The sequence below is a fragment of the Ochotona curzoniae genome, unplaced genomic scaffold (genome assembly GCF_017591425.1).
Source record: "Ochotona curzoniae isolate NIBS_2020 unplaced genomic scaffold, NIBS_Ocur_1.0 contig_3332, whole genome shotgun sequence".
NCBI classification, from domain to species: Eukaryota; Metazoa; Chordata; class Mammalia; order Lagomorpha; family Ochotonidae; genus Ochotona; species Ochotona curzoniae.
In genome coordinates, this window is record NW_024465816.1 from 495,565 (window position 1) to 508,247 (window position 12,683).

General features: G+C 39.2%; 1 protein-coding gene across 3 annotated transcripts in view; it reads left to right on the forward strand.

Annotated features, from left to right (window-relative positions):
- Positions 1 to 12,683, forward strand: part of STARD13 (StAR related lipid transfer domain containing 13) — a 230,545-nt gene that overhangs the window by 172,746 nt on the left and 45,116 nt on the right. The gene's annotated exons all lie outside the window — the stretch shown is intronic.

The following is a 12,683-nucleotide window of genomic DNA, read 5'->3' on the forward strand; positions in this document are numbered from 1 at the left end:
TTACAAGGGGAAAATATAAATTTATGAATAGTGCTCTTCCCTTAAAATATGTATAACCTGGACTGGGGAGCCTCATTGAAGAAATGAGACATGAATGCATGACCAGAGAGGTAGCAATTGTTATTTCATTAATGATAAAATATTCAGTGGAATCTATCCCGAAATAATTAATTCAGTTCTCCATGGGATGAGATATATGTCTATAGGAATTCAAAGTTTCCTACTAAATGAGTGATGCCAGGGCTAGATATAAAAATTGATTTTGAAATATGAGTTATCTTACCAAAACCATGCAACTAATTATGGGCTAAAATGCCCTGAAAATCCAGCACTCAGGAGCAGCCTTTGTGGTGCAGTACCTGGGGTCCCCATGTTCCCTCTCAAAGTGCTCAATAGAGTGCTGGCTTCTCCACTTGGGATCCTGCTCCCTGCTCATGCGCATGGGAAGCTATGGATAATGGCTCAAGTGCTTGGGCTACTGACACCCTCATATGATACCAGGATGCAGGCAGGTCATGGCTCCTAGCACCTAGATTCAGCCCATTCCAACCTGGTCTGATGCAGCCATCTGGGGAGCATGCCAGCAGATGGAAGATTTCTCTATCTCTCTCACACACACACAATTTATTTAAAACACCAGTACTTATAACTTTCAGTCCAATGATCTCCTACCACTCTATGCATTTAACATGGGAGAAGTCAAAAGATGGTAGTTTTAAGGAAAAGAGATAAGGACAGCACATGCATAAACATAGGGGAGAGCGATGCATGTTTGAATCATGTCTAAATAATCCTGCCCTCAGCTTGCTGAATCTTCAAGCATGTATATTTTTATGTTCACAAATCACTTGCTGTACTATTCCTGCATCAAAACAAAATAGGCTGGTCCTGAGATATAATTCCTGAATGTTCAAAAAAAATGATAGTGTGAGTTTTTGTCAGTGGGTAGAAGAGCAAAGAATTCGTAAATTCCTCAGTTATAGGAATGGCTTATTTGGAATTCCCTGTAGTGCTGAGTCCAGTCAGAATCATTCAACCAAAAGTCATACTGAATTTTCCATCCTAACTTCAACTAAGTATATTTTTCTTAGTTAGCACTTTTGAAAGAAATAATTTTAATTACTTAATACAGCATATTATGTATCCATTTAATTTCTTATATATAGGAATATATATATGAATTTCCTGTATATTATAGGAATAAATAGGCCAAGCTTAATATATATGTTACATTTATATATAATATATATAATAAAATCCACTGTATTGTGTATTTTCAGTGTAGAACTATTTCAACTGTGAAAAACAGTGATATCAAGATATAGAGTTATCAAGACATCCATTAAGACGTCTGTCTCACATTAGAATACTTGGGTCCAATACCTTGCTCCAGCCCCTGATTCCAACTTCCTGGAGGTAGCAGGTGATAGCTCATGTGGCTTCATCCTGTACTCCCCTCCAGCCATATATAGGTGTTCTGATTTCCCCATGTCTTTATTACTATTTGATATTTTCAGTTCATGTTTTGTTTTTACATGCACTGATACCTGTCTCGTGTTGCTTAATCACAGTTCTTATTTGTATTTTAATGAACATCACTTGGTGTACTTATCCTGCAATCCATCTATCCTCATTTGTAAGGTACTTGTTTGAGAGTTTTTATATGACCAAATATAGGTCCTCCGCCACACATCTGCTTTACAAATATTATCTGCCAGCCTACGATTTGTCTTTTCAGATTTTGAACAGTACCTTTTACAGAACAAAAATGTTAACACTTAAAGCTAGGTTTGTCTAGAAATGCAATAGTAAGAGTTCTCCAACTTTGTTTCTCACCAGAAGTGTTTCAGTTGTTTTAGTTCTTGTGCTTTCCATACACATTTTAAAAACAGTTTATTCATATTTAATTTTTAAATTCTGCTCCCATTTTGACTTGCAGTGTGTTGAAACTATGTAGCCAACTGGGGACAACCAATGTCTCAACGAGTTTCCTCTTCTGATTCACAAACTCAGTATACAAAAGCATCCTGAAAAGCTTGTGGAAATGGAATTAAAAATAAATTTTTGTTGGTACAAATGATTTTTGAAATCCATGCACAGTTTTAAAGTTTAAAACTATGGGAAGTGATAGATTCCCATGGTCTTTTAGAAGTTGCATCTCATGCACAGATTTCAAACTTTGGGGATAACGAAACACAATTCTTTAATTCCATTTTTAACCTCATTTATTTAGGCTTTCTTTGATTTTTTAAAAGATTTCTTAATTTCAAATGGAAAGATAGATTTACAGAGCGAAGGAGAGATAGAGACAAAGATCTTCTGTATACTAGTTCACTCCTCAAGTGGCCACAATGGCCACAGCTGAGCTGATCTGAAGCCAGAAGTCAAGGGCTTCCTCCAGGTCTTCCAGATGGGTGCAGGATCCCAAGGCTTTGGGCCATCCTTGACTGCTTCCCCAGGCCACAGACAGGGAGCTGGATGGGAAGTAAAGCAGCTTGGGAATGAACTGGTGTCCATACAGGATCCTGGCGCATACAAAGCAAAGATTTAGTAACTGAGCCATCGTGGCGGATTCCAAATTGAGGCATGCAAGACAAGGATGAAGCCACTAAGCTTCCATGTCAGACCCACCTTTGACTTTTTTCAACAGTGACTTGTGGTTTTCACTTCAAGGATGGTATATATTTGGTAGTGCTTTGGAATCCATATTTGTGGCACTATTATGAATGTTACTGTGATTTATTTTTAAAGCTTATAAAAACATTTTAACATTTTCCAGTTGTTCATTAATAGTATATAATTTTTGTCTATTTTTCTTTATATCTTGCAATTTTCATTAAATCACTCATTCGTGCTAATGGCTCCATGCACACTTCCCCATCCATATAGGCATTCCCACACCCCGCATGGGGAAGGGCAGCCAAGCTGGACACTACAGTACTCTTGACAAGGGTCCAGATTCTGTAAAAATGGTTAGAGTGGCAGGAGGTTGTTATAATTGGAATAATTCTCAGAGAAGCTATGTCTCTAAAAATATTATGAAGCAAGAAAAACATCTGGCTGGAGGTGTGTGAACTTCAGTTTCTCAGGGTGGAGGAGCCACGGGTAGAACAGGAGCCAGAGGTGTTGCACACCCAGGGTGAAGGAAAGCTCCCGACAGAGGAGGTGGGCAGATGGAGAGGTAGCTCGCCTGAAAAGAAGCAGCAGAGTTTTCCTCCTGTCATTGTGATTCCCACCAGCACACAGATTTTCTGCTCTGCAAATCGTGAAAGGTAGGTAGAAGAGAAATCTCCAGGCTGAAGGGGAATGAAGGAGCTTTAAAAACTCTAAGATTGATGCATGCTTTGGGGGACTCCACCACACTCAGATGATAAGCCACGATTCATTCCAAGAGAGAAGTTAGGGATTGTAATTGTGTTCTTTTCCTTGCCTAAGCCCTGTGCACACAGAGGTGGAGGTGGTCTTCTGTTTTATTTGTAAAGTTTTGTGGCCTTACACACTTCTCATATGTGTTGGACCAGCTGAACTGAAGCAGAATCCTAAATGCAGTCTTAGTCCAAGGGTAGATATCTCCTGCCAGGCAAGTGAAGGAAGACGGGAGTACTGAATTTCACCCACTTTGGGTTTTCTACAAGTGTCTCTCTCTAGTTAGTGTCCTAGATAACTACTCATTCTTGAAGACTGAGCGGTGGTACCTGGTGCAATTGGCTTGGAAATCTGTGTTGCACTAAGGAGGTAGCTGGCAGGAAGGACCCAGATCTGACCCACATATGTAAATGTGTAGCTCTTTTTTTTTTTTGTTTTAATTTTTGTAATTCTCATTTTTGGGCCCCAGAAATGAGACAAATTTACCTGTTAGCTGAAGGTATAAACCTCCAAAAGGACAAAAAAAATTCACTGTAATGCCAGCAATGTTGCCCTGCCTGGTGCAGTCGGCAGTGTAATAAACAGAAAGAACTGTTTCAATCACTTAGCACCATAGTTACAATGATCGTGACTGCGTTCTTAATTGAGAAATATTTTCTCCCCTAAGGCATGAAAAGCTCCTTTGCAAATATGAGTACCTCAGTGAACTCATTGAAATGGTAGCCTGTCAGAAGTTCGTCACCTTTAAAGCAAACTGCAGCAAACCAAAGCTGAGACTCCTTTAAAGGAAAAGCAGTGTGTCTTATTAGCACTTGGATTTGCAGTATTCATTTAGGTTGCTGGTGTCTAGGCTGTGATACGCAAGAAAATCTCTGGCTTTTTAATTTCATATCAAGCTGGTATAGCAGTCACATAGCTTGTGTTGTTAATAAATACTAGCTAATTACAGCACATGTAAGTAAGGACATTCACCGTGCTCGGTATTATTTGGTGGAGCTGTGGAACTGGTTGTAGTTGTATGAGAGTTACTTAAATTTATTTTGGTACAAAACAGTTTTGAAACCTATGCACAGGTTTTTCATAATATTTATTTACCATGAACTTTTTGAAGGCTTCTCCTTATAATATTTCACTGACCTTTGTATTTAAAAGAGCAATAAATGACAGTGATTTTCATATGGAGTGGAGAGAACTACTAATGATGTTTACAATGTATCTCTCCACATAAAGGGCTATATTTCATGAGTTCAAATAGCATAAATTATAATAAATATCAATTACCAATAAATATTGATACAATATTTTAATTGCTCCCCTATTAGAATATGTTTATCACAGGTCCTTCCTCTTCCTCTCTGGTCTCTGTCTCTCTGCCTTTCAAATAAAATTAATGAATGAATGAATTAAATGATTTGCTTTTCAATGGTAGGTAACATTGCCCTGTTTCCCACAGGCATCTGGTCCTGGACAATATACATGCATAAACTGAACCCTCCTTGTACTGCTGTGTCATGGGCTACTTCTCCACCTTTCTCCCACTCCCCAACCAAAGGTGTGGTGGGGGTTGCTTACGGGCTGGAGCTGGGGGTCAGTATTCCTGCTGCCACCTGGCCACTTGCTGGGCCAGCCAGAGGGACAGGCTCATTAAAGTAGAGGCGTGGCCTCCACTGGCTCTGTAGTACCTCCTGATAGCCTCTTGCTGACTCCTGGCTGAGCTGTTTTTGTTTTGTTTGTTTATTTGGTGTTTGCTTTTTTTTTTTTTCTTTTCTTTTCTTTTTAACCTGGAGTTGTCCTACAGCTCTCTTGCCTAAGGTCTGTGATTTTTTTGAAAGGCCCGCCCTGGGGAGTTACATGCCAAAGCTATGTGTTTAGCATAGTTTATCCACCCTGCTCTTTGCAATCTGTGTTTTCCTAAACAAAGCCCTCCTAGTGACCTTTCCCAGGCCCTGTGGCCATGCTCCCTGCTGGCTGGAAAGGAGGAGCTGGCCTTTGATCCCCTGGACTTGGTGACCCTAGGGCCCCACCCAAACACTCCTCAGCAGACACCTGCTGCAGACCCCAGGCGGGGTGAGAAGTTCAGGCTTGAATCAGTAGGGGGATGAACTCCTACTCCTGGTTTCTCTAATGCTTTTGGCAGGAATATTAGGAATCACACAGGAAACTGGCCATGAATTTAGCATGGGAGACTTCATAACCAGTCTAACCAAGGCTGTTGATGTAACACATGATTCTAAAATAGGAAGGTAAGAGTTCTGTTGTTTTCCTACCCATCTGCCAGGAGGGCTGCTGCACGTCTCCCCAGACCCATAGGGTGTGAACCTGGGCCCCACCAGTCCGCATCCAAAGTATTTTTTGTGGCCTCCAACTTCTTGCCTTGTGTGGCTCACAATTCCCGGCCCCTTTCATAGCCACCTTCCTTCTTGACGTTTTCTACCAGTTTCTAAGGGCTCTGTGGCTAACTCTGTATGTTACTCAAGTGTTTATCATAGGTGCTTAGTGTTTTATGATGTTTGTGAAATTAAATTGGAATCTGGAAGAAAATCAACTGTCCATTTACCAATTGTGCTATTGCTTCTTCATATTAGAAGATATTATGATGAGATAGACTACTCATTTTCTCTCCTTTTAATACCTTACATCAGCTTCTGCTGCTGACTTCTGTGGGAAAACATACTGGGCCCACTCAGATCCCACTCACTTCTCAGTCTTCATCTCCTTGATTGTGACTTCTCTGAGTCTACTGAGTCAAAGGCATCATTCACTCTTGTATATGATACAACTGACCTACAACTCCTTCATGTTTTGAGTACTGTTTCGTGGCCTTCAAAGACACCACGTTCAGCTAATAGTTGTCAACCTTTGTCCCTCACCTTATCTTCCCCAAGCCTAGCTCCCTTCTTTAGCCCCTGCCTTAAACATCAGGGTTCTCCAGGCTTCCATAGTTCCTCTGAGTGGTTGGTTTTTTATTAAAATGTGCCCTTGCGTTCCATAGGTTCCCGTTGTGAACTCAACCAACCATGAATCAAAAATATCATGGAAAAAAAAAAAAGTTGCATTTGCACTGAACATGTTTTTGCTGTCATTATTCCCCAAACAATGCCCTATAACTGCTATTTACATGACGTTCACATTGTGTTATACACTGTCAGCAACCTAGAGATGACTTAAAGTGGATGAAAGGGTATGCATATGTTGAATGCAAAGGCTCTTGAGCATCCTCAAATCTGGGGGCCCTGAAATCAGTGCCTCTCAGATACCAAGGCACAAGTCTTTGGTGTGTCTTCCATGTGTATCATTGATGCTGATCATTCCCAAGAGGGGCAAGGTGTCACAAGGACTCCTAAAATTTAACATATCCAAACATAACCTCACCATCTCACCCTTGTCAACTTCCCTATGTTACTGTATTCTCTATTTAACACACAATCACAAAAAGCCTGAAATTTGGGAGCCATCCTTTATTTCTTCCTCTCTGCAGCTTTCACATCAACTAATGGTCAATTCTGCACCCTCACCTAGATGCTGCCACCCTTATTCCCCACAAGACCACCCTGGCCAACTCTTTCCCAGACACTTGGAATTATCTGCATCTTCTGTTCCTCTTCCTTTCATTATTTTTCCTGCCCTCAGTTACATTTCTGATAAACCAATCCGATTATTTAGCTCTCCTGTCTCACATCCGTCAGTGGCTTCCCACTGCCCACAGATAGCACCAGGCATCTGCATTTTGGCCCTTTGTGATCTACCCCCTGCCCACCTCTGCAGACCTGCTCCCCAGGCACACATCTATAATTTCCTGGAGTACAGCATGGAGTAAATATCTGTTTCTTTTACCAAACATTGTTCAAATGGAGCCAGAAGTTTCTCAAATGTTAATTCCTCTGGGAAGTAAAGTGGTTTCTTTTTATGCTTTCTGGAGGTGAGTTGTTTCTTCTCTTTATGATCATATTTCCATCCATTGGGACTTTGAGATCCTAAGGGGCTGAGACCAAGCCTTGCTCACCTCTGCTTTCCCAGCACCTGGCCTGTTCCCAGAAGAGAACAAACACCATGGGTGAATAAATCCTGGCTGCTTCTTATTGACTTTCCCATTAGCACCTCAAGGTCCACAGTTAAAATGAGACTACTATTTCCCCATAACTAATGTAATAGCCCTTCTGAAAGATCTTAAATTGACAGGTTCTGACAATAGTATCATTGTTGGTATTTCTTCTGAAAAGGCCAGACGGCTTTGCTTTTGTTAACACACACATTTAATTTTCTTCAAAGCACAAAGAAGATAGGCTTCATAGTGGATCATGCATTTCTGTTTCCATGGAATAATCAAAAAGAAGAAGGAAACACTGTTGATTGGGTATCCTGTGCTAGGTACATGACATACGCTCCCATTTCCCAGGCTCTTCTAAAATCCTTGCATAGTGAGAGAAAGACAAATCACTGGACAAGAGGATACCCAAGCTCAGCTGCTAATTAACAAGAGGTTCTCTTGAGAAAGAGCTCTTCTTGGAACCTCAGTCAGCCAAAGATAAATAGGCCAGTCCAAGTGACCCTGGAGTTGGCCAAGCTTTGATATTTCTTTGGCAAACATTTACTGAGTGGAAGTTACTGAACTGGCACCTGTGCTGGGCCCAATAGGTGCAATTAAGATGCAGCTCAAAGTCTATCATGTTCTGTGTCAGAGAATAATTTTGTTATTCTGATTCCACAAGGTCTACTGCAGTTACGCAAAGTCAATCACAATTAAATAAGCAAAGTATGTTCAATTAAAAAACAGAAACCCTTAGGACTCACTATGTATAGAACTTCCTTCCAGACTCTGTCTGGATTGGAAATTAAGAACATTATGTTCTGTTTTTTTTTTTTTTTTTTTTTCTAAGACTCTACTCCAATGGAGGACATGTTACTCATGTAGGACAAAGATTTATAATCAAAATTACTTTTTATGCAGATGCAATTTTCAAAGCTTTCAAATCAGAGCTAAACCAACTTAGATTATCTGTAGGATCTTATGTAATTTGCTATTAAATTAGAAAGAAACAAATGCCGGTGTTAAGAATTCATCCTAAATGCAGGTTGACTTCACTTACATCAAAATTTCACAGTGGCTCTCATAAAATGCAATGAATACTTGTGCTGTGTGACAGATTCTATTACCTGAGGCAGCCAGATCTTGAAGAGGCATTTAAAACTGTCTAGAGCATATGTTTTATCCAGATTGTTTTCTTACAGATTCTAGCCATTGTTTATTTCACTTGTGTGAGATAAATCTTAGGCCAGTTACACTATAATCTAGGAATCTTACTTAATCTGAGGCCACATTCAATAATCTTTTTCCTGTGGCATACGACAAGATTCATATCATTAGCACCTAAAGCCCAGCTTGCCTAAGACTCATGATGGATATTGTTTATTCTGTGGATTTTGAAAAACCAATGAAGGTATCGTGACCACATCATCTTACGGAATAGTTTAACTTCCCAAAATGTCCCTGTGGCCTGCCTCTAAATCCTTTACTACCCCCTTTCCAACTTCTAGCAACCAGTGACCTTTTTAATGTCTCCATAATTTTGCCTCTTCCATAGAGTTGCGTAGTTGGAATCATATTGCATGTAATCTTTACTTACTTCTGCTACTGAGTAGTATAAATCTAAATTTCCTTCCTTTTTTCTCCCAGAATTATTGTTGAAATAATATCCCATTGTCTGCCTGCAGCACAGTTTGTTTATCCATCCAACTGATATCTTAGCTGCTTTTAAGTTTTGTCAGTTATGAATAAAGCTACTATAAACACACATGTTCAGGATTTTTCTGTGTGTGGACATAGTATTTGACTCATTTGTGTAAATACTAAGGAGCGTGAATGTTTAATCATATAGTAATGGTATGTTTGGCAGTAAGAAACCATCCAACTGCATTCCTACCTGCAATACGTGAGAGTTTCTGTTGCCACATTGTCATCAGCATTTAGTGTGGTTGGGGTTTTAGATCTTTGCCAGAGCTACGTAGTGGCAAATTGCAGTTGCTTCAAAGTATACTTCCCTAATGTCTATGATGTTGAATGCTCTTTAAGGTCTTCATTCTCCCTGCCTATCTTTCTTCTGTCTTTCTTTTTGGTGAAGTATGTGTTCTGATCTTTTGCCTATTTTTAAATTGGACTGTTTGTCTCTTTACTATTGATTTCTAGGGGTTTTCACGTGTATTTTAGACAACAGTCATCAGATATGTCTGTGCAAATATGTTTCAACACCCTGTTGCTTCCCTTAATAGTGTGACTCTCAGCAGAAGCTTTGAATTTTTATGAAGTACAATTTGTTAATGTTTTTCTTATACAAAATATGCCTTTTGTTTTGACTCTAAAAAGTCATCACCACAACCAAGGTCATTTAGATTATCTCCTGTATTGTATTTTAGGAGTCATACAGTTTGGGGGGGGGTGTTGATTTTTTTTTTGTTTTTGGGGGGGAGGTGGTTGCAGTGGGGAAAGCTGGTGAAATGAGTCCAGGTTCATGTCATATTATGGGGCCAGACACACAATGAAAGTAGAAGCAAGTTTTGTTCAAATTAAAAAAGAGAGAAATTCCGAACAGTGTGATCAGAGGGACTTATGGAAAGAAAGACCAAACCACTGAGGCCTTGCAGTCTGGAGGCATCTACGTCTTTACCACGTTATCTCCAAAGAACAAAGGTAGTGCTTACAGCTCAGTTACTGGGAAGACGAGCAGCACCTCACAGGAGCCCTTTTTAGTTTGTTTTTGTCAAAACCCAGATCTTGTCTGGGAAACATAGATCCTGTCGTGGAAGCCTAGTATTTGTTACAGCGAGCTTCTGTCTTGTTCAGTATTTACATGTGGAGAAGGTGTGGTAGTGTACGTGCTGGCAAGAAACTGTAGGATGGCATTACGGTGGCCTGCAGTTAGTCCCAGGCTCTCTCAAAAAACTTCGTTTTTGCATGGGGATGCTCAGTTCCAATACCATATGTTGAAAGACTATCTTTTCAACACAGTATTGCCTTTGTTCCTTGGTGAAGGTCAGTTAACTATATTTGTATGAGTCTATTTTGGGCTCTCAATTGTGTTCCACTGATGAGTTTGTCTGTTTTCTGCCAGTAGTGTACTGACTTGATCACCGGCTTTATAGATGGTCTTGTCGGTCTTCCTATTTTTTTTCTTCCAAAATTGTGCTGAGCACTCTAAATCTTTGCCCTCTTCATATAAACTTTAGCATCATTTTGTCAATACCCACTGACTTTTAATTTTTTTGTTGAAGTGGACATTTTTAATGTTACAGTGTGTCTACTCTCAAAATCAAATCTTTGTTGTTATTTCATGATTTTCCTCAACCCTTTCCCCAAAGTCATATATTATCACTGAAGTCTCTATTCAATTAATTTAGTGCTCATAAAATGATTGGGCAGATCGTTTTTTAGACATGTTGAACCAGTATGTCACCTAGCCTTGGCTGAGGAGCTCTTTGTGCAAGTCACATAAGGGTTTCAACACTTCAGTGGGAAATTGACAACTTTGCCTTAGCCTTTGTAGATGATCAAAATCAGTCAAGGCTTGGCAATTAAGGCTTTCTCTGGGATTTCCTCGGGATGCACAGAGTGCACGTATGTGCTTGGCCCTCTCAATTCCTGCAAATATGTTGGAACTTTTCTAAGTGTTCAAGGAAATCTCACTTCTCCAGCTATTTCCTTTAAGCTTCTTGGTCTGTGTCTTGTTTGGTTAGACCCTCATCACTAATTCAAGTGGCTGTGGTGTTAAATGAATGCCACTAATTTTTTTTTGACATGCACCTTGAACAAAAACACTTAGAGTCAGATCAAATTAAATGATTCCTGTGAATGGGGTCTTTCAAGGAACTCCCAGGCCACTCAGAAAATGAAAATCCTTGGGAATGGAGAAATTCTGGGTAAACCTAAATTCATTCCATGTCTCCAGTGGCAGACAGGCTGCTGGTTCCTACAGCTACTCTGATTGCAGCGATACTGGATTTAAAGCTTCCTGATGAGCTGGGTAAAGAAGCAATGAAATAGGGCACATTCATATGCCACATTCAAGCATTTATCTTTAATAAATCTTAGTTTGTTGTCACCCTATATCAATTTTCAGCTTTTAAAAAGTTGATTTTGAGAATATTTGCCAGCACAATAATTCCTGTTATTTTTATGAAGGTCATTTTTCATTTTCTAAGCTCAATTTTCTTAATATATAATTTGCATTTTAAATCACCAATTTGAAATATGTGGTCTCATGAATTTTTTATATATGTAACTATTACAATCATAATATTAAACATTTTGTTCTAAAGAGCATATTATAGTACATTATATAGTATATAGTATATTCTCTTTATATGTGATTTGCTTCATTTGGGATAATTGCTTAGAGATTCATCCATTTTGCTGATTGTGTTAGTAGTCAGTGCCTTGAATTGCAGAGTGTTCCTTTGTATAAATACTTGGTTTTATTTCCATCTACCAGTCAGTAGACATTTAGGTTCATTATAATTTTTACTGTTTTATTAATATGTATACCATGCACAATCAAGTACAAACCTTTTTATGACTATATGATTTTTCTGTATCTTGACTACATAACTAGGAGTGGAATTGGTGGATCAGATGTTAAAAATAAGTCACATTTTATAGAAGAAAAAAAGTGCCAAGCTGATTGCCAAAAAGACTGCACTTATTTGAACGTGTAGATTGTTCTGCATTTTTGCCAACACTTTGTTGTTTTGCTTTAGGCATTCTGCTATGTTTATACTGGTATGTTGTTATTCCAATTTGCATTTTCCCATGATTAATGATATTGGATATATTTTCCCTTGCTTATTTTTATTTATATATATCTTCTCTTGAAAGTGTCTGTTCAAATGTTTTATTCATTTTAAATGTCAGGGATTTTTTACTTATTATTGAAAAATGATCTTTATATATTCCTGCATGTCATAGATACTGTGTGTGCTTTGCAACTATTTTCCCAAAGTAGAAAAACAATTGGTACAAATACCTGAGAATATGGGTAAGTGGAGGTCCCAACATTGCAAAGCCAAATCTAGTCAGTCTCTAGCTTTGGAGAACAAGGAGCAAGTATGTGATCTAATGGTTAAGATGCTTGTTATGATGCCTGTATCCCGTATCAGCATGCCTGAGTCTGAGTCCCTGCTCCAGTTTCCAATTTCAGCTTCCTGGCAGAGCCGACCTTAGTGGGCAGCAGTGATAACTCAAGTAAATAAACTCTCCTGCCACCAACATGTGGGTCTGGATGGAGGTCCCAGTTCCTGGCTTTTTCCCAGCCCCAACCCCAGACATT